This window comes from Drosophila sulfurigaster, chromosome 2R (genome assembly GCF_023558435.1).
Source record: "Drosophila sulfurigaster albostrigata strain 15112-1811.04 chromosome 2R, ASM2355843v2, whole genome shotgun sequence".
NCBI lineage: Eukaryota > Metazoa > Arthropoda > Insecta > Diptera > Drosophilidae > Drosophila > Drosophila sulfurigaster.
In genome coordinates this window covers 15,223,732-15,248,922 of record NC_084882.1, presented here as the reverse complement: position 1 = coordinate 15,248,922, position 25,191 = coordinate 15,223,732, and the positions used below count along the sequence as shown (strand labels likewise).

Below are 25,191 nucleotides of genomic sequence, written 5' to 3'. Positions count from 1 at the left end.
GAAGCAAGCTCATAGATAGCGTAACCACAACCACAGTTACAACAACAACAACAACTTCAGTAACAAATACAAACAGCAGTAACAACTACAACAACTTAACAGACCGGGGCTAATGAAACCGCAGTTGAATCGTGGAATGGGAATAAAGAAATGTGAATAAGACGAAGAGAAAATCGCTTCTCAAGTAGTTGGCAACGTCAACGCGGCCATTGCACAGTGGTTAAATATCAGCCTTTAAAAACAGCGCAATACTTTCCTCTACTCAATTGCAAAAGCAAGTTTTTTTTCTCACTCACATTTTAAATTAAATATTTTGCTGTGACATTGAAAAAAACTAAGAATAAATATATTTTTTCGGTTTGTCTGGTAAGTTTTTCAATGTCCTCGTTTGCATATGCTATGGCAATGTTTATTCTGTGCAATTCCTGACTTCATTTAATTAAAAATATGCCAAAATGCCTGTGTTTGTTCTGTAAACAGTTGCGACAAATAAAAACAACTAAAATGAACGAACTGCGAGATACGCTCTAGACTTAGTTATGTACAGCTACGATGGATAATAAATTTATGCAAGTTGTTTAAGCATGTTGCGTTGTGTTATAAGAGTATTTCAGAATCTCATTCGTCAGATTGTGAGGAGTAAATAGTAAATACATACTTTCAGCAGTCAAGACGGTTTTTTGCCAAATTGTAAATTTGTAGATTAATACTAACTAATTACCATATAATTGTTGATTTGCATTTAAATGATGAAATAATACAATTTAATATAATTCTATTACAATTAATTTTAATTTAGTTAATAAATGCAATTTAAATTATTGAATTACACATAAATTATGAAATTCAATAGTTTTATTTGTTTTTAACAACTAATTCAAACAGCCTGAAGTGCAATTGAAAATAGATAAATACCACATTTATATTGAATTACATTTCATGCGTAATTTTTATATAAATTGCATTAATTGTAATGCAATACAGTAAAATGTAATTCAATAACTAAATTCCATAAAATGCTTTACATTTAAACGACAAATTAATAAATTGTTTATTACAATAATTGAATAACATTTTGAAGCTGAAATTGATAAAACCTAATTTATTTTAATACATTAATCATATGACAATTAGTTGTTTTAAATAAATTTAAATAAAATTACCTTTTGAATTTCATTAACCATTGACCACTGTGCGCTGTCGCGTGGGTGCGTTGTTGGTAGTATCTTTTCATAGGTTGGTGCTAATGGTTCGACCAACTATGATGGCGACAATTTGCCAATGCATGCGATAAGCCCTGTAGAAGAAGACGGCGAGTGACAACAGATGTATAAATGTGTGTGTGGAGGGCATGTGGTTGGATGGCTGTGGTTGGGGGTGTGTTTTAGTAGGGACAGCGGAAAGTATTATCAATTGGGTTTTGACGTGTGATATGTGTAGTTTTTCGGGAGGCTATTTTTGTTGCGAAGCTCGTCAAGTGGCCCGTCAATGGCTGAGCAAAGAACGAGACGAAGATTGAGTTTTTGTTATCGTAGTAAAGCGTCAAGTTTTCATACGATGACCCGAAAGGCATCTCACAACACATCACATCACATCGTTCTCTGTTTACAATTTATTGCCTCTTGAATATACACACAAGTGTGTATGGAGATGTTTTGTTATTGCTTTTGTTTCGAATGTATAATATTTAATTTGGAGTTAAGCAGACTCCAAACATACAGAAATTAATCAAGCATGTGATTGCTCAACGAGTTGGGGCATTTGCCATGTAATATATAATATTAGCTTTTAGGTTTATGCGTCAACAAGTTGATCAACTGTAAATGGATTGTCTCGCAGCTCTGCAAGTAATTGACTCAAGTGTGCTGCACTCAATGCACTTGCCAAGCTAATTGAACTAATTGGACTCACCAGTTAGTCAGTCAGTCAGTCACTTATCCTGTCGTGCAGTTAACTGGTGTCCATCCAATTTGCGGTCGCTTACGTATGTATGTATGTGTATATGTAATATCTTTGCCGCAATTATGTGAAAATAAATACTTGAATAAGTGGCTTTTAATTAAAGCTTAAAAACACACACACACACTCATACACTGAGAGAGCCGCAACGAAAAAGAGAGAAAAACCTGTGAAAATATGAAAAACGGAGCACTCGACGAAAGTCAAAGCTTTGATTGGTCAAGTCAAATGGAGCATCCTGCCTCCGACATGTACAACCACATTGGCCACAATCACGTGAGTGTTTCTTGCTGAGTGTATGTGTATGTGAGTGTGTGTGTTTGTGTTTGCACTCATGCTTTACACGAGTGCTTCAAACGGACAAACATCCGAGTACTGAGCGGGACAGTCACGTCCACATGGCTGCTGCTGTTTCATGAATTTTCTTTCTGGCTGTCTGTCTGCCTCTGCCTCTGTCTCTGTCTCTATCTCTGTCTCACGCAAAAAGGTGCCTGGCGGGTCACTTGAGCATGGATGGCTTCCTCGACGTTCAATTTGTGTACTTAAATTCATTTCACTTTAATTACGAGGGTATTCCATTTAATATTTGATGGCTTCTGCCTCCTCCTCCTCCTCCTGCTGCCATTCACAATTTTCCACAGTTCCCAGCTGCTGCTGTTCATCTGCTAAATGTCTATCGTCATCGTCATCGTCAGGCTGTGATGGTCGTCATACATATCCTTGTCATCGTTCTCGTCCCTTGGCAACACGTTATCCTCTTCATTTCATTTTTGTTTGCCATGTAAACATTTAGACTATAAACTGAATTAGGGTATTCATAAAATGCGTATGCATATTATGACCCCAAGAATACATCACATGTACATGCGTGTGTGTGTGTGTGCGTGTGTGTGTGCGAGTGTTTAGATAACTTCAACTACCTGTCTCGCCAACGGCCTTATTCGACATTTGAGAAATTAAATTCTTATGGCTCTCTCCAATAGCTATTTCGCCATTTCATCTATGGCTTTCAATTAAGTGCAAAACAAGTTTTTATCCAGAGCTCCTCCTCCTCCGTTACCTGGGCTAAACATTCTAATTTTCTTCGCTTTTTTGGTAAACTGAGCTGGCGGCCAAAATCAAAATGGCATATTGGAAAATACGTAAACTGATCGGATGACATAAAAATGCTTTTTAGGGAGCGAATGCGAGTGCGAGTATTCCAGCTAAATAGGCAGCAACAAGCTAAGCTAAGCTGCGTTGTGTTGTCTTCATCTTTTTTTGGTGTTTTTTTTGTGGCACGTTGACGAAGTGGCATGGCATCATCAAATACCAACAAATGGTGTAAAATGCCTCATTGAATGCTGCGCGACGTCTCGAAGCACTACTTACCTTATACATACACACACACACAAATGTTGTATATATCTTGTATATACATATATAGTCAGCAGATATGGCAAACCACTCGCTGTCTGTCTGTTTGCAGACATGGCAACAACATTTTCAGCGGGGCGCAGGGGTTGGGGTGAAGTATTGGCAGATTGGGGGTGTCTTTGCCGCTGAGTTGTTGTCGTCGACGTCGTTGATGGCGACCTGCGTTGGCCTCGTCGCGCAATTGCTTTTCGGGGTTTGGGCTTGGTCGATGGCGATGGCAACGTGGCGAAAACAACAAAAGAAAACGCTGGGCGGGGAAGGACGCTCTAAGAACGTGCTGCTGCTGAGATTTGTTGTGCCACCTACGCTGCCTAATGTGCGGCATGTATAAGTAAATGTAGCTCTGTGTGTGTGTATTTGTTTTACAACCACAGCTAGTAGGAAAAGAGAGAGGGCAGAATGGGGAGGAGGAGGAGGTGGCAAAGTTGCAAGGGACGATGCTTTTTATGTGACCATTTCCACTCTGACTGCGAATGAGACTCTGATACTCTTGCTGCTGATGCTGTTGCTGTTGCTGCTGTTGCGTTCGTGTTCATTAACGTTGCTATTACATTTTAACACACCGAATCGGAATGTGTCCCGTCGTTGCGTCGTTGTCCTTGCCACGCACCCCATTCCCCCCTTCCACTTGCCCCCTCTCTTTTGCTTGCCACACACTTGCTTTGCCTTGCCTTGCCTTGCCTTTTACTTTCATTTGTCGGTCCGCTCATTTGTTGAGTTTTTGTGTGTTTTGTTGTATGTTGAAATATCCTGTTTAACTTTATTTCATTTTTCCACAGCATCCGACACGTGCCTTCCACACATACACGAGCAAAGTCCTTCTCTCTGTGTGTATGTGTGTGTTTTAGTTGGTATGCATAAATATTTACGTTTGTTGTTGTCTTATCAGATCATTTATGGCCATATATGGGGACGGGGGAGGGAGGAGAAGGGGAATGTTGCGAGGTCGCTTCGCATTACTCTTGTTATTTGCATGTTGTAGAAAAATATCAATTTGCGCACCTCCGACGTCGCAGTCGACGTCCGCAGCGAACGTTTAACATTTTCCGCTATTTGCAGGCCTTTTGTCCTGTTTTCCTTCATTTAACACACACAAACACACACTCGCACACTCACATACTTGCACGATAGGCAGTTAGAGATACAGACACAGCAAGAGTGTATCTAAATGTTGTGCAAATGCTTGTTGGGGAGTGCTGCTTCTCGCATTTGAATATGAATTTATAGCAATGTGCTGGCGACATTGTGTATACGCAATTTATGTAATTCGTGGCGCTATTTGCATAACAACTATGAGCACTTTCATCTCGACCTAGCCTCTGGACTGTGTCTCTGCTCTCTGTTCTCTGTCTTGTCCTTGAATGTTTCTCTCCTTCGTCCATATGGCAGATATATAAATTTAGTTATCTGCCCACTGTTATGACAATGATACCTACATACATATATAGTATACTTGTAGTACTCTACTTATGGCTGAACTTTGCGCTGGCACAAAAAAAGCATAAAAATCCATCGTCCACTCCATTTTTATTTGAGCTTCCTGCTCGGATTTATCACTGCCGCCCTTTTGTTGCCGCATTACTGCAAATAGAAAGGTAAAGTGCAATTTGGTGAGCATCTTTGCCACTGCCAGCGATTGCCAGTGACTGCGACTCTTACTCAAGTAACTCGAGTAGCTGACTGGCTTATTCCCACGAGTCACGTAACTTCCGTTAGCGTCTACGTGGCCAAGAGCTAGCAACAACGCTCGTTGGGCATTAATAAATTTTATGCTTAGCAGCGGCCCCCAATAACTTTCCAGATAATATCTAACAATCACCCAACAACAGCAGAAGCATAAGCATCAGCAGTAGCCGGGAATTCGAAGAGTTTAAGTCTCCCCCTTATCAAATTGTTAAGCAGTGCTCAACTACGACGGGTCAGTCTGCCATTTCATACTTCCTGCAGTTTCGTGGCAACATTTCATGTTGCATACCACACATTTTGGGGCCGCAACACTAATGAACACGAAGGCAAACAACAACTACACACATTCACATGCCTGTTAGTCTAACAGTTGAGCCGCCACAAAAAAAAAGAAAAAAAAATGAAAGCGATGACATCGCCAACTTCGCACAACTATTCACATGTCGTATACGTAATGTGTGTATGTGTGTATTTGTGGTGGGTGAATGTGAGTATGTGTGTGAGTGTGAGTGTGGTCTAAGCCAAAGTGCCAGTGGTTTGACTTTGTCGTCGCGACACTGCATCAGTTTGGCTCTGATTTAGAAACTTTCAGCTCGACTTTCTGCTGTTCGCTTTTCCGTTTATTGCATTTCCTTTCCAATTAAATTATTATTTTTGTTGTTGTTGCTGTTGTTGCTGTATTCGTTCAGCTGTTGCTTGGCAAACGGATTGAATAAGTCGAGTCAAGAGCAGAGCGTGGATAATTGGCATTGTTATCGAGAGTATTTGCTGCGCTTTATGACTTTAGCTAATTACGTATACGCCACGTTTGCCGCGCTCCAATGCGCATATTTGACCTGATTACTTATGTAAAACCTTGTATTAATAAAATTTATTAAAAATGCCTTTTGACATTGATGAGCTTTAAAACAAAGCAAGTATATTTCATATACATAAACGTTTTTCCCCCTCCCTCCCCAACGACATTCTCCATTCCCATGCGGAAGAAAACCTTGAGAGCCTCGAGGCGGATGGAAGACGGAAGGCGTCGAATTCATGGGAACTGTAGTTGCTGTTGTTGTTGTTGTCCTTGCTCTCGGCATGTGTCCCGAATGTCGTTTAAGCAATACACGCACATAAATTCATGTATACATGCATGGAGAGATACTTCGGCTCCCCCCCCGACCCCTTGGCACGCGTATTTACTGAGCGTATTTAGTCAACATTGAAGCAGAGCGGCTCCGAGATAGAGACACTGTAACAACAGCGCAACAGAGAGATAAAGATAAAGCGCTGCCGTCTATCGATACCCGTATTTTGGCAAATAATAAAAACGCAAGACAACTGCGGGAATGAAAAAAAATAAAAATAAAAATATATTTATATATATATGTATATGTGTGTATGTGTATGTATATGCATAAAACAAAAGGAAAAGCACACACAACTGATAAAGCAAAATTGAACCTCCTTACCCCCAAATGAGAGAGAAGTACTCCAATATATTCATCCACTTGGTGTCGCGACTCAACAGCCTCCATCTGCTTCGATTTTGATTTGACCGGGTTTCTTGTTTTTTTTCCTTTTCTTGCTGCTTTTGTTCTCTCATCGTCGTCGTCGTCGCTTGGTCTCAGCTGGTTGTGCGACCACTTTTCGGCAGCATCGTCTTCTTCAATGTGATTTCGAGTGGGGTACGAGAGGAGTCGATGAAAAATTGCCTGTCGCCAATGCTCTTTAGATATTCCAATTTTTAAAGTGTCAAAAATATCCGCTTAAGTATGTATAAACGAGTATATGCTGCATGCATACATTATGTATATGATAAATAAGTATGTTTCGCTCGCTTTTGGGTGTGCGGCTTATATCAAGAATGAATATGTAAGCAGATAATGGCTGTCTTCAGCTTCAGCTACAGCTCTTTTGGTTCTTCTGCGGCCCACAAACTTAAACTTCTTATTTGTCTGAATTTGTTGGCCAAACAAAACAAAGTAAAAACAAGCAAAAAAAAAAAAAAGAAGAAAGCAAAACGTAAAGAATGCTGTGCTGCAAGACATTGTGGCCAAAATGAAATGAATGTATTTGGTCGACTAACAGTTATGCATTCATTTAAGCGAGTCAATTCTTTAATTTTATAATATCCTTTTTTTCCAACACAGTCATTTAGTACAGGGTATTAAGATATACAAAAAAAACAAAGCACACATTTCATTTTTGTTGTGTTTTGTTTTATTTTCTCAGCTTTTTTTTTTGGTTTGGTTTTTGTACGCAAACTTTTGCTGCAAAAAAGTTGAAATCAACATATTGATTTTTGTTCTTTTGCGGGAGAGATATAAATGTATGCGATAAGGTGGGTGGAAAAAGAGGAGATGGAGGAGGTTGAGGCGTGCCTGGACCACGACCACATCGCTTAGATACACGCCGCTGACGTGTGTATCTTGTATCTTTTGGCTGTGCTGTGCTGTGCTGCGCTGCGCTGCGAGCATGCTGCAAATGTTTGGACATATTTGCCAACTGTTCCACAAAGAACATTGCTCATTCGCAACATTCATTTATTTGTGCTTTGACTTTTTTCATTCGGATCAAAGCGGAATAGTTCGACAGATTCAAATACAAATACGAATACAAATACAAATACAAATACATGATACCGCTAATGGTCGTTTTTCTCAGTCATGCATATACATATGTGTAGGGGGGAGATGGAGAGATGGAATGGACAGACGGATGGGCAGATGGATAGATGGACAGATGGGAGTACTATCTATGTATCTATCAAATATCACTCTTCATTCTCCAATTTCATTAACCTTTACAAAGGCAACCTTTTTTTTTGCTTTTCTTTTCTTTTGCTCTCGCTCTGTGTGTGTGTTTGTGTGTGTGCGGTGTGTACAGTTTCAGTTTTATCTCCTTTTGCTGTTATTTTGTCGCGCATCCTTTGCGCACACACACACTGACACACACACAGTGACACCTACATGCACCCGCCTCTATAGGCAAATACCAGATAAATGGCAATTTAACAATGAAAAATTAAAAGAAAATACAAAGTATTTTCTGTGCGCCTGTTTTTTTATTTTCCGCCCTTTTGCCGAAAAGAAGCTTATTTCCCACTGCCCGGGCGGGTAATGGACTTGGTAAGTAATTACAGTTGAATTGTGACTAAAAAAGAAACACAGCAGATAGACCAAAAAAAAAAAAATACAAGAGAAAGCGTGAGAGAGAAAATGAGAGGTTGCCAAATATGTTTTCCTTTCGTTCGCCTGAGCAAATTTGCCCTCATGCCACTTGAATGGACAGCAAATAGTATTCATTGTTGACCATTTGTCATTTGAGCAGAGCCAAAGGTATCATCGATTCTTTTTTTTGGTTGTACTTTTTATTTATGCTCGACTACGTGATGTTTAATTAATTAGAGCCACGTTAAATATTGCATTGCACAATTGAAAGGCATGAAATATAAATGGGAGAGAGAGAAAGAGAAAAAGAGAGTGAAAATTGTTGCAGATAAATTTCGGTTGACATTTTCAACAGATTAACACCCGATGATAAGCCAGGATTTCTTTTGAAAACAAAAAGATATTTCTATGATGCGATAGTGTGTCCAGTAAGTAGGCTGCATTGTGGATTAACGTTTTGTCACATACAACAAAAATGCGAAACACAAAATGAATGGCTTGAAAAGCAGAAAGCAATTGCGTGTACTCATATTCGAGAGTCATGTCTCATAAAAAACAAAAGCGAATCTCTGGTGAATGGCATTCATCAAAGCATGGCGAATTGTGTTTCAACAAGATTTCCATTAGAGCAGGAGAAAATATAAAGAAAGAAATAGAGAGAGAGAGAGATGGAGAGGGTGAACAAGCCCACGCTAGAGTCGATTTAACACCCGCCTCAAGCCATCTGAAATCGTTTGGATTGCAATCTACACATGGCTGTGAAACCGCTGGAGACACTTTTAAAATATCATTAACATGGCACGTTCTCACATCTGAGACCGCTGAGACTGCTGACTTTTAACCATAAATCATTGCATATTTCACAGCTTAAAAGTTGTTCTCGTTGTTGTTGTTGTTGTTGCCACTTGGCTGCTTATGTCAACTGGGTATAGCTAATACATTCGACTAAGTTCAACCGACAGACAACTCCAACAACATTTTTCTCGCTCTGCGCGTGTATACATATACATATATATATATATGTGTATATGTATATATGTATATTTTTATGTGCAAGTGTGCGTATTTTGTGCTTTTACAATTTACAACGGAACCAAAAAGTTATGAAACTCATTAAAACACGAAACTAATTCAAACACCCCGGGCCTAATTGCCGCCTCATAGCAGCAAACCAAGCATCAGCATTAGTCGTCCTTAACTACCTTCCGCCAACGTAACCAACTCTACACACCACACCACACACACACACACCCCGTCTGTCGTCCTCCTCCGTTTGCTTGCTTGCTTGGTTGCCCCTTGGGCACTACGAATGATTCCCAAAAATTATTTAGCGTTAATTTCCATAGAAAAATGTGCGCGTCAACAGAAATTAAGTGTCCCAGCTAATTTAGCAATGGGGTCCAGGCACCAAGTCCGGGACACAGTCCTCAGGAATTCACACAGCTCCCAGTTAGTCCTCGCTCTCTCACTCTATATATATACTTATACTATATATATATATATGCATATACCCAGCTGCGTGGCTCAGCTGGCGTTTTGTGGATCTGCTGTGTAGCTGACGCAGCCATCGCATCGCATTGGAATACTTACAATTTTAATTTGAATAATTTTGCAGGCTTTAAACGTAAATTACCCTCACATTTTGTGTTGCCCGTGCAGTATATTCTTTTTATTTCTCATTTTTTTTTGCTCTACGGTCTGCGCTCTGCCCTTTTTTATTTGTATACCCTGGCGCACATAAAGTGTTTAAAAAAGGGTGTTAGACTGTGCAATTTATGCGTGTAGCCGGCAGACGCCTATGCGTATACTTAATGCGCTCAGCTCGTGTTAAGTATACGCACTGGAGGCATTGATAAATGAGCCAGAGATAAATGCGTTAATGTTATGATGCAAACACAAACACACCGAGTACTATCATCAAGTCATCAAACATCAAATTGTTATTGCTATATTCTCTAAATAATTCAATACGCAAACATTTCACAATTAATTCGTAAATTGCCAATAAGCCTGTAAGCCTCACTGTTGACAAGCCCCCAGGGTATGTGTCAGTCAATCATATGCGTTTTGGGCACTCTTAGTTGATTTTTTTATACGTTTTTTTTTTTTACTTTTGCATAAGCATTTTGAGAGATTAAACTTGGCGTACTTGAATGTTATTACACGTACCAGCGACAGCGACGGCGACGGCAAGCGGCAAGAGGCAGGCTGAGGTCTAAAATACTAAGGGCTGAGGGCAGAGGTTGTGGCAGCGACGTCGACTATGACGACGACAACGTTGCCCAACGCCAACACTTTCATTTATTATTATTTTTTACGCTCGGTTCGCGCCACCCCTTAACCATCTAGCGCCCAATTGTTTGCCACCACCACCATCACCACCGCCAGCACCACCCAGAGGGCCCCAAAAACCAACCCATACAGAAAAATCACACATCGTTAGCTCAGCATTTTTTTTCTCGCCCTCGCCCTCTCTCTCTCTCTGTCTTTTTTTGCCTTTCGTTTCGTTTGCTTTTTTACGGCACGCGTTGTGCCCTTGTCCCAGTCAACTTGGTGCTACCAGCAACAGCAACGGCAACGGCAACAAACAGCGCACACAGAGAGAGTCCCATAATGTGGAATTTTCGTAGCATTTTCCATAAAAATTGCTTTGCTTGCTCGCCAGACGGGGACCCGGAGGAGAGACGCTGCTGAAGCCGAAGAAGCTGTAGACGTAGTTGGAGATGACGAGACGAAACTGAAGCTGAAGCTCAAGCTAAAGACGGAGACGAAGACGGAGGCGAAGCTGAGGGGCAGGGCTGTCTTCTGTTAACTGTCCCGTTTGAGTTTGTGGATACATTTGAGCACTCTCACATACACATCGCACACACATACACACATAATGTGTAATGTGTGTGTGTGCGCTCAAAGTTTCTTTATTTAATTCAGTGAACTGTAAAATGTGCTGAAATGTTAGATTATTGCTTTCGAGCCAGCTGAGTAAAGCAACCAACTAGCGACCAGATACTTTTCGCGTTCTTTCTCATTGGGTATTTCTTCCACTCTTTCACTTTCCCTATCCGTCCTAGCCTATCCCTCCGTTCTCGGTTTGTTCCTCTTTCTTTTTTCAATACCCAGACTAGCAACTTTTGTTATTGTAGCAGCCGCTGCTGTTGCTGTTGATGTGGCTGTTGCCGCGGCTGTTTCTCTTTTTGCCATAACAATTTCGAACTGCACTCCTTTGACAAGATAATACGTTGATAGCCCCCACAGCCAGTTTGTAGATCCCACCAAGAAAAGAAAGCACACACACAAAAAAAAAAAAAAAAAGAAAAAAAATGAAAAGGAGAAGAAAACCAAGAAAAAATTGGGCAATTTGCTTACACAACCAACAACAAGAACGGCAACAAGAAAGTAGCAACAGCAACAGAAACGGCAACAGCAGCAGCCACAACAGCAAAGGCAACAGCAACGGCAACAGCAGCGGGACCCAGTTGAGTTGGGTGTGGAATCCATTTTGGGATTGAGTAAAAGGTTAGCGGCACGTGTTGAAGTCGCTGCACAATGCCATAGAAAGAGATGGGGCGACACTGGAGCGAGAGGGCGCTAGTGAAAGATAGGTAAAGTCGAGAATTCAAAGCAAAATGCGTTCGTTGCCTTTCAATATTTTTTGCTAAGTGGCATTGACGTGCTTCTCAAAAGCAGCGCTGGGTCGACAAAAGACGAAGGACGTGGAGCGTGGGACGTGGGACGCACATCAGTTTTTGCCTTCATCAATAAAGTTAATTTTAAATATATAAATATTTATTATGAATTTCACAAGTTAATCGATTGTTGGCATAACTTTTGGGTAGTTGCAACAACAACAAAAAAAACTCAAGATGCCCACTTAGATAGGCCTACCAAAAAGCCAACAGCATTTTACAGCACTACATTAGGCTTAGTACAGTTTTGTTTTTTTTACTGGTGTTTAGTCACTTGATCTTTATATGCTGACAATTTAGATAAGCTTGCTTGAACTTATTTGGTAGAGAAAAGAGTTGAATTTGTAAAAGAAAGTGAGAAAAGTTTAGGAGATAAAACGGGTTAGGGTGGTATTTAAAATAAATACTAAATACTTTTGATTTATATTTGTTAAATTGTAATAACAATAAATTGTAAAATATATACTTACAGTACTGAATTAAATTTATTATATAAAATGAGATTAATTTGTATAGAAAATTGTGTATATATATATCGGGATATATAAATATATTGGAAGTTGCAACAGAAAATATGTAATAAATTGAAGTTATATTGATAGTAATTTAAAAAAAAGACTCAATACCTATTTTGTAGTTATTTATGAAAGTGCATTCGAGGAAATTGTGAATGGCCTTTGAATTATAATGGAAGCATTTAAATCTTTTTAAACTTGCACAGAAAATAATATGGAGATTTCAAGATAATATGATTATACATGACAATTATTCTGTTTTTGTTTCGAGTAATTAAAATGTAATGGAGTAAATTGCTAAAACTGGTAAACAAATTATATACAAATTGAAATTTGAATTTCAATAGTTTCAAAAATAAATGATAAAGTTTTGGCAACTATTCTACTAACATGTTTGATTGTCAAAATATAATAAAATCAGGTTTGATTAAATATATATATAAATATTAGACCTATATATATGTCTTACCGCTTTTAAAAGTTTATTTTAATGACTGATTAAAATGCTGCTACTTTGCTCTTACACTCCACTCCGTTTTTCTCCTCACTTATAATCTATTATTCTTATTGTTAGTAATTGATGGATGGATTACTCGCAGTTAATCGGCATTAATAACTAAGAGCTTGGCTTTTACAGCATTGCACTTAATACACCTTTGGATAGTTTCGATTAGAACGAGGGAGAACGTTAAAGGTGAAAGCATGGAGAGAAGGCAGAGAGGAAAGCCATGTGAGTATCTGTTGGAACTCAAAGTATCTAAAAAAGTAACATTTTTAGTGCTTTCGTCGGCTAAGCAGCTTACGTACTTAGCTCTACGTAAACTGTTAAAGACCATCCACATAAGCAGAAGTGCAAGTTTGAGTATGAGAGTGAGTACTCGTTTGTGCAAGTCTGAGTTGAGTGTAAAGTTCTCCACGCACTCGTTGTAAATTGTAGTGTATTCAGTTGCAGTTTTCAGTCACGGCATTTACGTTCAGCTCTTTGTCCATTCCATCGTTTAACGAGCCAGATGATAAATTCTGTGCATGCGCTAACGAAATTTTTGTTAGTCTCCCATAATCTTAATGACGAAACTTAAAAATTTACGTGAGCTGCCTTGAATTATGCGCCCTTCCACCAAACCCAGGACGTAGGGAGGGGAGTGAGTGAGATGGGCGTGGTTGGAGGATTACCTGTTAACAGCTGCCAATGTTGTGTCCCAATATCCCGTCCTCCCGAACTTGACTGTCAGCTTTTTGCATTAAGATACGCCGCACATTCAAAATCAGAGCGACACACGCGATAGCAGGAGATGGAGGCGAGAAACTGTCGCGAACCACGAACCACGAATCCTCAAGCTGAAGCTGTAGCTGTAGCCATAGCCAGAGCCAGCGATGAAGCTAAAGCCAGACAAAAAGCATTGTAAATTGGGGTCGACAGAAGCGGCAACGACGGCAGCAACAGCAACAAACAAAGTGCCAAACAGATTGGCTCTTGGCCGGACAGACTGAAAGGGATGGGGCCTCAAAGATGGGAGATGGTAGATGCCATGTGGTGGTAGGGGGTAATGCAGGGATTGAAGGGATGGGAGAGATGGGAGGTAGGTTGACTTGGTAAATGCAGCGCTCGGAATTGACGTTTAAGCGGCGAGCATTCGCTTTCCTGCCACACCGCTCTATCAACTTGCCACTTGCCACTCGAACTTGCGCCCAGCACGCGCGATTGTCGACACCAACAACAGGCAACGTTGCTCCTCCATCTCCTCCTCTACTTCCTGGAGCAGTCGCCACACCCAGCGGCTCTCGATGAGGCAGCCATAGCTGTTTATGTCCTTGCTTCGCGCTGTCTGCTCGTTCGTGCCTAACGAGCTGCACTCCAAAAAAAAGAAAGGCGAAAGAGGAAAGCAACGGCAAAAATAAAAATATAACGAAACGCTTGAGGCGCTCGGCACAGACTGAGCGCGTTGGCAATGGAATGGATAACCAAGTTGCTGGATGCTTCGTTGATTTCGTTTGATTCCTTGGCCTCGGTGCGTCGATGCTGCTGCTGCTGCTGTGGAGTCCTTGCCCCGACTTCGCTGATTATTGTTGTTGCTGCTGCTGTCGCCGTCTCCTGTCTCCTGTCTCCTGTCTGCCCACGGCACTTGGTCTGGTCTGATGTGGCCACGATGCTCTTTGGCGGTTGTTGTCACCTCCACCACTTGCCTCGCCTCGCCTCTCCTTGCCTCACGACCGCCCTCTTAATTTGTAGTTGGCAGCGCGTGTTGTTCTCCAACACAGATTGTTGATGTTCGATTTAATTTTAGCGCTGCTGATTTTTGCGTTATTTATTTTATTATAATACCCTTTACATTTAACGGCGCGATAAGGCATATTGACTCTGACATTAATTGCTTGGCCGTGTTTTGCCATTGTTGAAAGCTCCCCAAAGGCGGCCACGGTTACTGCCACTTGAGCACGGCTTTTATTGACGGTCATTAACGTCAGCGTCAGCGACAGCGAGAACGCAGCATCGCGAAGTCAAGACGAAGACTTTTCAGCACTGCTTTCGCCCTTCCAAGTTAATTAGACAATTTCCAATTGCAAAGCAAAAAAAGGGAAGAGAGGAACTATTATGGTAGATAGTTGGTTTTTAATTGTTTAATTGATTTTTTATGCAAACTCCGCTTTTTATTTGTGCAAAGATGACTGTCAATCAGCGTCAACACTTTAAGACAGCGTCTTTTTTGTGGGGGCAGCGATCCGTCAAGTTGCAAGTGCAATTGATAATATGTAAAGTCATTAAGCTGATGGCTGATGGCACAAAACCACATGAGCTGAAATTCACGTTTTGCTTTAATTACATTATTCGCGCTTAGAGGTGCGAGGGTTGTCAGAGCAACAGCCACGAACTCAATTCAGTTTAAGCGAAATGAGAAACCGCAAAATGACAAGGGATGCAAGACATGTTATGCATTCTAAAAAGAACCAAAGAGCACAGCAATTGCGCATATTGATTGAAAATTTGAAAATGAGATGTCGTTATGGTGAAACGTGTATCGATCTGGAGCTGACTACAAAGTCAAAGTCAAAAAACATGAAGACAACTTTAGCTGGCAGCTGAATTTGTTTGGAAGCTGCCCTCGCTTATGTTTGGCTTCGAAATTCGAATATAATTCATAATTAAAGCCCAAAAGTATGCAATGAAAAGTTAAATTAGGCAATTCTAATATGATTTGAGGACTTTAGGCATTGTTTTACTTGAGATTAAATATGTTCGTGTGCTTAAATGTATCTCTGTCTCTGGCAGGTAATAGGTTTAATAAGTATCTTATTATGTTAAGCTCGCTTGAGTGGGTCGACAACAGCAGCAGCAACAGCAACAGCAACAAGCAAATGGCAAACAATAAAATGAATATTAGCTTTGGAGACACTATACACAGATAGTGAAAGCATATATGCATATATGTACATACATATATGTATTGTGTATTTCGATATATTTGTTGTATTTAGACAACTTTTCTATGGGTTTCTTGCCACATTTGTTTGCAATTGGCGTGTGTTGAGCTTTAAACATGGCATTCGAATTGTGTCTCATACTCCTCTGTCATTGTCTTTTGTCTCTTTGTCAGAAGTATCTCAAGCAGTCACATACACTCACACACACACACTGAGCATACGCACACACTCATGAATATTCATAGATAGCCAAACGTGAATGGTATTTGCGTTTGTATTTGCAATTGCTTTAGCTTCGCTTTGACATTGCAAATAGAAACAACGAAGCGATTGTTTAACGCTATGTGTGTGTGTGTGTGTGTGTACTGTGTGTATGCCGAAGATACACACACGTGCCTAATCAAAATGCTGCATTAAAATAATCTTTATTTCGGGTATTTTTAGCTGCTTTTATTTGGCCTGGTAATGATTAACAAAGGCGATTATAGCTAAACAAGCGAAGCAACCTTTTGAGGACTCTCTCGCATTCGATTTTCTCGCATTCCTCTGCCAGTAATCTGGCAAATCTGAGCAACTTCCTGGGATTAGCTTCCACCGAATGCCAACTGAATGTATGAATGCGTGTGTGTGTGTGTGTGTGTATGGGAGTGTGTGCGAGTATGTCGCATTTGCTGGGGCCTTTACAATTTAACGCACTGCCAAGTTCAAATACACAAAAGCGCCGCCTTCGACTTGGCCTACAAAAACACACACAAACCGAGCAGCGCCACAGTATGTGGCATGTGGCAGGCAGGCTAGCAGGCTGGCAGTAGCTGGAGTACGATATAAGGTGGGAATGGCTACAAGGCCCCAGAACGACCCAATGCACACGCCTCCGTTAACAATAATTTACGCAACTTTGCGCCTCTTTTTGTAAAAAGAAATAACTTACAAAGTCCCAAAACATGCGAATCCAAAAAGCGACTGCGGAGGGGAAATGGCAACAAAGAGTCGGTCGGCGGACCTGCAAAATTCATAGTAAAAGACCATTAAATTATCCAGTAGTGACTGTAACACTTGGCAAGGGAGAGACGTTGACGGAGGGGGAGGGGAAGAAAGTGGCATGGCCTGGCCCCAAGGACACGTGAGGGGCCAAAACAATAAACGTTTGTGGCACATTTGTCAAAATGCTGAACCACAAAGAAGTCGCAAGCAAAGCTTTAAGAAAATCTGCGAGATGCCAGCGACAGCAACAAAAATACGAAAAATACAAAAAAAAATCGAAGAAAAAACGAAGCAATCGCTCAATATTTTATTAGAGTAATTTGATATTTGTTTCCCCCGCGACCCTCGCTCGCATCTGCTGTCAAAGCATATTGACTAATTTTTTTGACACCGCTCTTTAATATTTATTAAAAGTCTTGTGCGTGCCGCCACTCTGGGGAATTCATCTCACTAACCGAAAACTTTTTGTTGTTGGCGATGGCAGCTTCAAAGCGGCCAAATGAACGATGCGAGCAAAGCCCAAGCTAAGCTCTGCTTTCCTCGCTGCGGTGCGATGTTAGCTTGAGGTTTTTCACTTTGTTTGACGGCAGCACCAGGAGCAGAAGCATCTTGTCAGTCCTTCCCTCCCTCCCCTCCCGTCCATTCATTGAATGGAAGTGTTGGCCATGTACATATAGTCAGCACGTCAATGCCTATCTACTCCCCATTTCCCTCATCGTGAAAGTTGACTGCTGTCTGCCAAACCAGCGAACTGATGACTGCCACTCCTGTTTGCTGCCGCTACTGTAATTTCGTTTTTAACGTCACTGAAATTTTGCATTTATTACATCGAACGCCTTCATTACATTCACACAACTGACAAGTGACGAGCGATTTCAGCGCGTGGGCGTTTTCGCACAGTGGCACAAAATGTATGTTGCCAAACTACTGTTTAAATATGCGCGCGTGTTGCGTATTTATGGTTAGCGGTTAAGCAGTCGAGCTGATTAACCGGTTCACCGATTCGAGTTGCCAACTACATAACAATTATAGCGCCGTGAGGATAAATGCCATGCGGTAATTTGGCAATGCCAACTGAATGCAATGAATAAACAGCAACGAGTTCGAAATAAAGTAAACACAAATTAACATGTATGTAAAAATATAATTATAATACATTTACTGTCAATTTGGCAGGCCAAAATAATTAGCAGACATCATAGCCACTACCTGGCGTTGCCAACTGCATGCAAAGTTATTGTCAGAGATCGATGTGGCCAGAGAATGAAAACGAAAACGAAAATACTGTCAAATGAAGAGCGACATTTAAAAGCAAAGTTTGATTAAAAATTAATTAGCGTCGGACATTTGCGATTGATAGTTGTAGCGAGAATTCTTGAAAACAGTTGTAAATATTGTGATTTAACAATTGGTTTTACACAAAAGGAGCATATTTAATTATTATGTACTTCTGAAATATGCAGATAAGTTTGTGTGTTTATGTGTCTGTGTGTGTGCTCAATGCAAACCTCTTTCTGTTTGCAGTCGATGCAGCCACTCTGCACTTCAATTAATTTAAGCATGAAATTGTAATTATCCGATTTTCACCTTTATACTTCACGATAACTGCATTTAATCAATTATTTACTTGAAGTGAAATCAATGCTTGGGCCTCATTTAACAAACGCCACGAAGACCCCATTGTGCTTGTGCTTGATGCTTGTTTGCTGAAGGCCACTGCAGCGCAGTCCAGTTGAAGCAAACAGCAACAGCAATGTTGAATATTTCCAGTGTTGTTCGCAGCTTCCACTCTTCCACTCTTCGACCCTTCTTCTTCAGATCCCCTCGATCTGGCATCTCTAGCAAGCTGAGGCAAGGAGCATTGCATGAGTTGTTCTCTGCCTGTCATTTAGTATGTAAATTGAGATAAATCGTTTCTCGTGTCTGCGATACACATAAATACACACACCAACACACAACACACACACACACACACACTTATAGTTGTATATATTAACATATACGTATGCATATATAGCAGCCGCAAGAGGCTGCCATTTTATATGTATGTGCTATATATAGAGCCATATACTCGGGTATAGGCAATGAAATACATAAGACAGCTTGCTATAAGTAAGTAACACGTCCACGTCCTTATGCTCAACACCAACAGCAGAAGCAGAAGCAGCAGCAACGGCAACGGCAACAACAACAATGGCAAGAAAAGTAACGGCAACATTGCCGCACTTGCCGCGTCGCGTCTCGTCGCGTCGGCGGCTGTCGCTGATGTATGGGGCGAATGTGGCATACGGCGCGTATGAGTTATTTCCTGTTCCCAGCCATTTTATTATTAAAAACGCCAGAGAATCAGCGTCAGAGTGAGATAGAATGCTGAGAGCGTGACTTGCTTTGATGTTGTTTGACTGAATGCAACGAAGTTGACGGAGGCTGTCGAGGGGCGTGGCAGCAGGAGGACAACAGCTGCCGTCGTTGCTGCTGCAGCTGCTGCTGCTGTTGCTGTTGCTGCAACGACGAAGCAGGCGGTGTTGCACGCCACTTGAAGCTTTAAGTGCATAATTGACTTAATTAGCCACCAAAACGACTTTTGGTTTGCACTACGCTCTGTTCAGCAAATGCGCAGCTCCTTGGAGGCGCTGTGCTTCAAGGACTCGAACTCATACTTACAACACCAACAGCACAGCAACAAACACAACTACAAATTCCCAACTTCCATGAGTACATAGCCTGCTTGCTTGGTTGGTTGGATGGTTGCTTGCTTGCTTGCCTGCTTGTTGGAGGTGCTCTCTGGCTGCCAAACTGATTAATCGCCAAACGCTTTGTAAGCACTTTGTGCATGCCGAACCCCAGCGACCCCATTTGACAGGCCCCTCACCCCCCGCACACACACACACACACACCCCAAGAGACCCTCTGACCGACCCCAAGCGACCAGCGCCCTTCTCACACAAATCACGAAACCTACACGAGCTCTTGTAATGCGCTTATAAATTTTGTCTGCACCAATTCATTCGTTCGCTTGGCCATCACCTCGCCCCCCTCTTCCCTCTTCCCACTCCTTTCTCCACTCCAGCTGTCGGCTTTCTCTCTCAGTCATCGCGTTCTGATGATGGCTCCATTTGGGTCTCCCTGGCGTAAAAGCTATCGATTATTTATATAGTGCTCTCGCAATGCAACAAATGCAAAAATTTCCGAAAATTTTCCCCACTTTCCATTTTATACTTTTAGGCATGAAAATGCCACGTGCCGCACAGTGACCATCAAACACAACTCCTCGATCCCCGACAAAATGTTTTTGTTTAATTCTTAATAACGTTCGCCGTGCATTCAATTCAACTACTATGCAAATAGATTTATTACCGTACACTTTGATTAGCATTTCGGTTTTTGTTGGAGGATTAAATAATAATAAAAGGGCCGCCAGCACGTGGCAACGTTTTTGATTCTTCACTTTTGTTGGCGACGACGGATGCGGGATGCGGGAGGTGAAACATAATCTAACCCTAATTAAACATTTATGAAATCGCACAGAAGTAAGCTGAATGAATTCCGGCATAAGTATTTTGGATCGGTATCAACTAACCATGACTTATAATCGTTCCCAATTGTGGCTGCTCGATTACTGCCTACTATTTGAACTGTGATTTCATGTTTTTGATAACAAATATGAAAGCAGTCTTATTATAAAATGATTTATGAGCGTGTCAAATTTCTGTTGGAAACACTTCATTGCAATAAGGTTTATTTTGTATAACAATCATTTCTTTTTCTAAGAGTCTTCCATAGATCTATAAAAGTTGGGTATAGTAAGAACTCATCTCAATTAGATATATATTTTAATTTTATGTAGAGTAATCAATTGTAAAGACTCTATTCAATTGACTTTATATTTCAACTGTATCTAGTAAAGTCTCCTTTCAATTAGTTTTATATAGTATTTTCAAGCAAAGCGAATTAAACCTTATAAGTATTAGCTAAATGTTATTCTACTTATGTTACTATCAACATATTATTTTAAGTACTTTTTCGTTTCTTTGTAAGTAATTGATTTTCATATATCTGTAAATTGTAAACTGCTTTAAATATTTCCCTGGGTGTTGCAACAAACAAACGATTGTTGACTTGTTGACTAATGCATTGTTTTGGCTCCACTGTGCGGTGCTGTAATCCTGTTTCAGTTTAAGATATATGTATGAACCAATTTACTTTTCATAGAGGTTCCCTTTTAGCGCTTGGAGGCTGTGCAGGAATCTATGGCTTCTATTACTCGTATTCACTCGTAAACACACACACACAGACATTTGCAGTTCCCCTTGCACCTCCTCCCGATCTCTCGAAATGCAGCACACAAACAGAGCTGAACTGAGCTCGACTAGGCAGACAGTCGCTGCGAGGCGAAGCGAGGCGAGTCGAATCGAGTCGCGTCGTTTAGGAGGCTATATGTATGCATGCGATATTTTTTGTTTATATATGCCAGGAATATGTGGGTCGGTAATTGCTTTACAAAGAAATAGAGCATAACAAATTTCACGTGGCGAAAGTTTTGTGCGCCTAGTTCGCTTTCGCTTCAGCCTCGGGATAAAGATTGGCAATAGAGGGGAGCGAGGCGAGAAAGTTCTTGAGCCGCTTTACGGCCGCTTAACGCACTGTGCACGCGGCAAGAAGAACGCGGCCCAAAAACTGTGGTGGAAAAGCGGAAAAGCTAAATGAAAATGTAGAGCTCTCTCTCCCTCTCCCTCTCTCCCTCTCTCTATCTTTCACGCAACGAAAATGCCAAAACAGTTTGTTAGCGCGTTGTTGTGTTTGTGTGGCGCTTAATCGAAGTTTCACTTAGCAAATCAACAAAGTTGTTGCCAGTTGTTGTTAGCAGTGCTTGTTGTTGTTATCGAAGTTGTTGTTTTTGTTGTTGTTGCTATTCACCTAGGCATGATTAGCATTCCAGCCAAAAGCGAAAGCCACAAACGAGCAAGGACACAACAATTCGCAAAGTGAATTAACATGCCAGAGTCCCGAAACAAGCCACCCAACCAACCAAATCCGCCCAAAAATTGGGGACATCACTTGCCACCCGCCATCGTCATTTGCCGCTTGCCGCTTGCCACTTGCCACCACTTGCCGCCACTCGCTTGTGGTGGTTGGTGCGACATGTTCAACTTTTAATTCACCATTTGCCATTGCCATTGACGTCAGAATCAGTGTCCAATGTGCGAGAGATGGGGCGGGAGCGGGAGAGGGAGAGGAAGAGAAAGAGAAAGAGGGAGAGAGCGGAGCACATTATCTTCCGCAAGCAGCGAGCAACAGGAAGGCGTGGCAGGGGGCGTTGCTGTGCCTAATTGGCCAACGGCAGCACAAAATTATAATTTGCATTTATAATTTTATTGACAATAAAAAGTATTTAATTTTTGTGCTCAAGCGAACGTGCCCCAAAAATCCTGCTGACCGTGGGGCAGACACCAACAAGTCAACGCTTTAACTAATATTTGCCCCAGCAGCAGCAGCAACAGCAGCTGGAGCAACAACAACAGCAAAATACTGCGCCAGAATTTGTCATGAAAAATTAACAAAAAAATAGAAAAGGATGAAGAAAAAAAAGCAAAATGGAAACTGCATATTTCGACAGCTTTTCAGGCATTTGCTGACGAGCGTAAAAATGGACTGTGGGGAAGTGAGAGGGGGGGAGAGGAAAGAGGTGGGGACGCGCGGACAGTAGGAAACTGAAAGGCTAGCGGAAAACTCGAAAATCCTCTTAATAATTCATAAAACTTTAGAAAACTACTTAACTCTTAAACTACTAACTGAATCAAACTAAACTAAAGCAACTGGCGCTCGTTCTGTTGATGCGATTGGAGCAGGAGCATAGATGAACCTCCTCCACCTCCCCCGACTCCGCCTCCGCCTCCGTTTCCCCCTTCTTTAAATCTCACACCCTTAAACATATACAATGGAGGCCAAGTGCCTGCTGGCAACAACTGGACGAGATGCTGCTGCTGCTGCTGTTTCAGTTATAGCTACACAGTTACAGTTACAGCTAAAGGCAGCAGCAGCAGCATCTTCAGCTTTTCAGCCTCTGACGCTCAGTCTCTCCCCCGCTCCGCTCCCGACTTCAGCTGTTGAAAATGCACGCCGCTGGCAACGAGTTAACTTTTGCAAGTTTTTGTCACCCAACCGAAGCCGAAACTGAGCCTTGGCAACAGGCAGAGAGAGATAGAGGGAGGGAGAGGAGCTGGTTGGTTGGCAACAGCAGGCAGCCACGGTAGTAGTTCATCATATTTAGTGCTTTGTTAAGTTATTTTGCTGTCGTCCCATAAAAGCGTTGCATATAAAAAATGCACGACTCGGGTTTTTCTATGCCCGCACATCCACTTGCAAAGATTGCAGGCTTGACAAATTTCAGATTGCGTATTTATAAGCTAATTTCGAGCGTTAAAATATATTACAAAAGTTGTCGTTGGGCTCCGCTGAGAACATCAACTTTTGAGCCTTTCAATTCTTCGAAATGTTTCACATACCTCATCCGCATCCTCCTCGTCTTCGTCTTCGTCCTAGTCTTCGTCCTGTGAGACTCTATCCTCTGTTACTGATGCCTTTATAATTGACAACCCAAAAAGTCTTCTTCTGCCTTTTTGCAATTTTTTTTCTTTTTTTTAGACATTTAACGCTGTGCCTTTGCTCAAAGTTTGGGTTGCAAAAATTGGGAAACTACTTTACTAAAACTCCATAAACAGAATTTCAAATGAATAGCAATGGCGCTTAAGGATTGCTTACTGCCTCCCTTTCTCCTTCTCCCTCTCTCCCACTATCTTTCTGTCTCTCTTTTCACCCATTGCTGCAGCTTTTCATTCAGAATGCTCATCTAATTGGGTCAGCCTTGCTTGGTCATTGACCATTGCAGTTGACTACAAATAACACAGTAATTAACTAAAGTCAACGATGCAAACAAATATCCCAAGAACTCACTCAGCGACTTTAACCGATGCCTCGACTGTCCTAAGTCGGTTGCTAGTGACAATACAATCTCACATTGCAATTATGATTATTAGTATTGGGGTTTGTTGCAAAAATCTGTTGTCTATAATCCAATAGCCAAACAGTTAATCAAGAAGACAAACGACCAACTTGATGGGAAAAAGCGATTCTAGAAGGGTTTTTGTGTCTCAAGGAAATTTGTATTCGAGAGGAATACTTCTGTATGGCTAAACGCCTTCTTACTCCGGGTTTTAGTTATTTTGGCTGACATTCTGGTATATTTTGTACTCAATTGTATATTTTGAATGTAGTACTATATTTATAGACTAATTCTTGTGGTGTATTTGTAGTATTTTTGTGGTACGTTTATTTGATATACTTTAAAATTAATACCTCACTATTTTTCTTTCTTTAAAAGTGGGTAGCGAGTATCTCACAGTCGAGCACACTCCACTTAAGCTTTCTTACTTGTTTTTTTTTTGGGAAAGCATACAGCATAAATTTATTTAGTCTTGATTGCCATAAATTCCAGCTCAGCAAAGTTTTGTTCTTTCTATTTGACTTTTAAAGTTTTGAATCTTAGAAAATTTCTTTAGAGCACACAAAATGAGCTGGAAGGAAAGTCGATATGTGGCATGAATGTGGAATTCCCGAGAAAATAATAAACTTTCAAATTACTAATGCTCAGCATAAAATTGCTCATTACTCAAGTCGTCTATTTCAATATTTATTTCTATTTTTTCAGAATGATTTTCTATTTATTTTCAATGAAATTTCTCATTTATTTTAAATGATTTTTTCATGCAATATTAAAAAACCATTGAACAACTGTTTTGTGGCTTTTACATTGTCCAAACTCATGCATAAATTTGCAATTTTGATTAAACGTTTATTGTTATTTTCGTGGGCTCGCTTTAAATTAATTATATGTTGCAATAATCTATTATTGAAATTGCGTAGCCATCATGAAACACCTTGTTAATTAAATGCTATAAATAGAGAATAATAAAATAATCTTTGTGATTCCTAATTAAGGCAAAACTTTGCGTGTCTGTGTGTTTGTGTGTGTGTGTGGGTGTTTGTGCGCAGTTTTCAACTAATGTACGTGACGTATACGTAATATGAATCATCACTTTTAGTTTGGCGATTTGTGATTTCAAAAAGCGTTTCCTTTGTGCGCGCGTATTGAATGCTTTCATTTTAATGACACATTTAATTAACTGAAAATCAACCCTTGCAGCATAATTATTTGACACATTAAACCGTTTTGTGACTCATCTGATGCGAATTAATGCGCACCCAGACACAGCACAGTAAAAAAAAGGGACGTCAAAGGTGAGAGAGAGGGCAATGAACATAAAACATAAAAAAGAAGAGATTCGACATTTGAAACGACAGCTTTGAAAGCTT

At 40.8% G+C, this 25,191-nt stretch overlaps 2 protein-coding genes across 2 annotated transcripts in view; one reads left to right on the top strand and one right to left on the bottom strand.

The window, feature by feature from the left end:
* Positions 1–445, bottom strand: part of LOC133838136 (tricarboxylate transport protein B, mitochondrial-like) — a 61,639-nt gene extending 61,194 nt beyond the window's left edge. Inside the window, exon 1 of the mRNA XM_062269122.1 lies at positions 431–445. The gene's annotated coding sequence lies outside the window, so the exon portion shown is untranslated. The remainder of the gene's footprint in view (positions 1–430) is intronic.
* The window catches only part of LOC133838120 (uncharacterized), a 62,424-nt gene that overhangs the window by 21,605 nt on the left and 15,628 nt on the right, over positions 1–25,191 (top strand). The gene's annotated exons all lie outside the window — the stretch shown is intronic.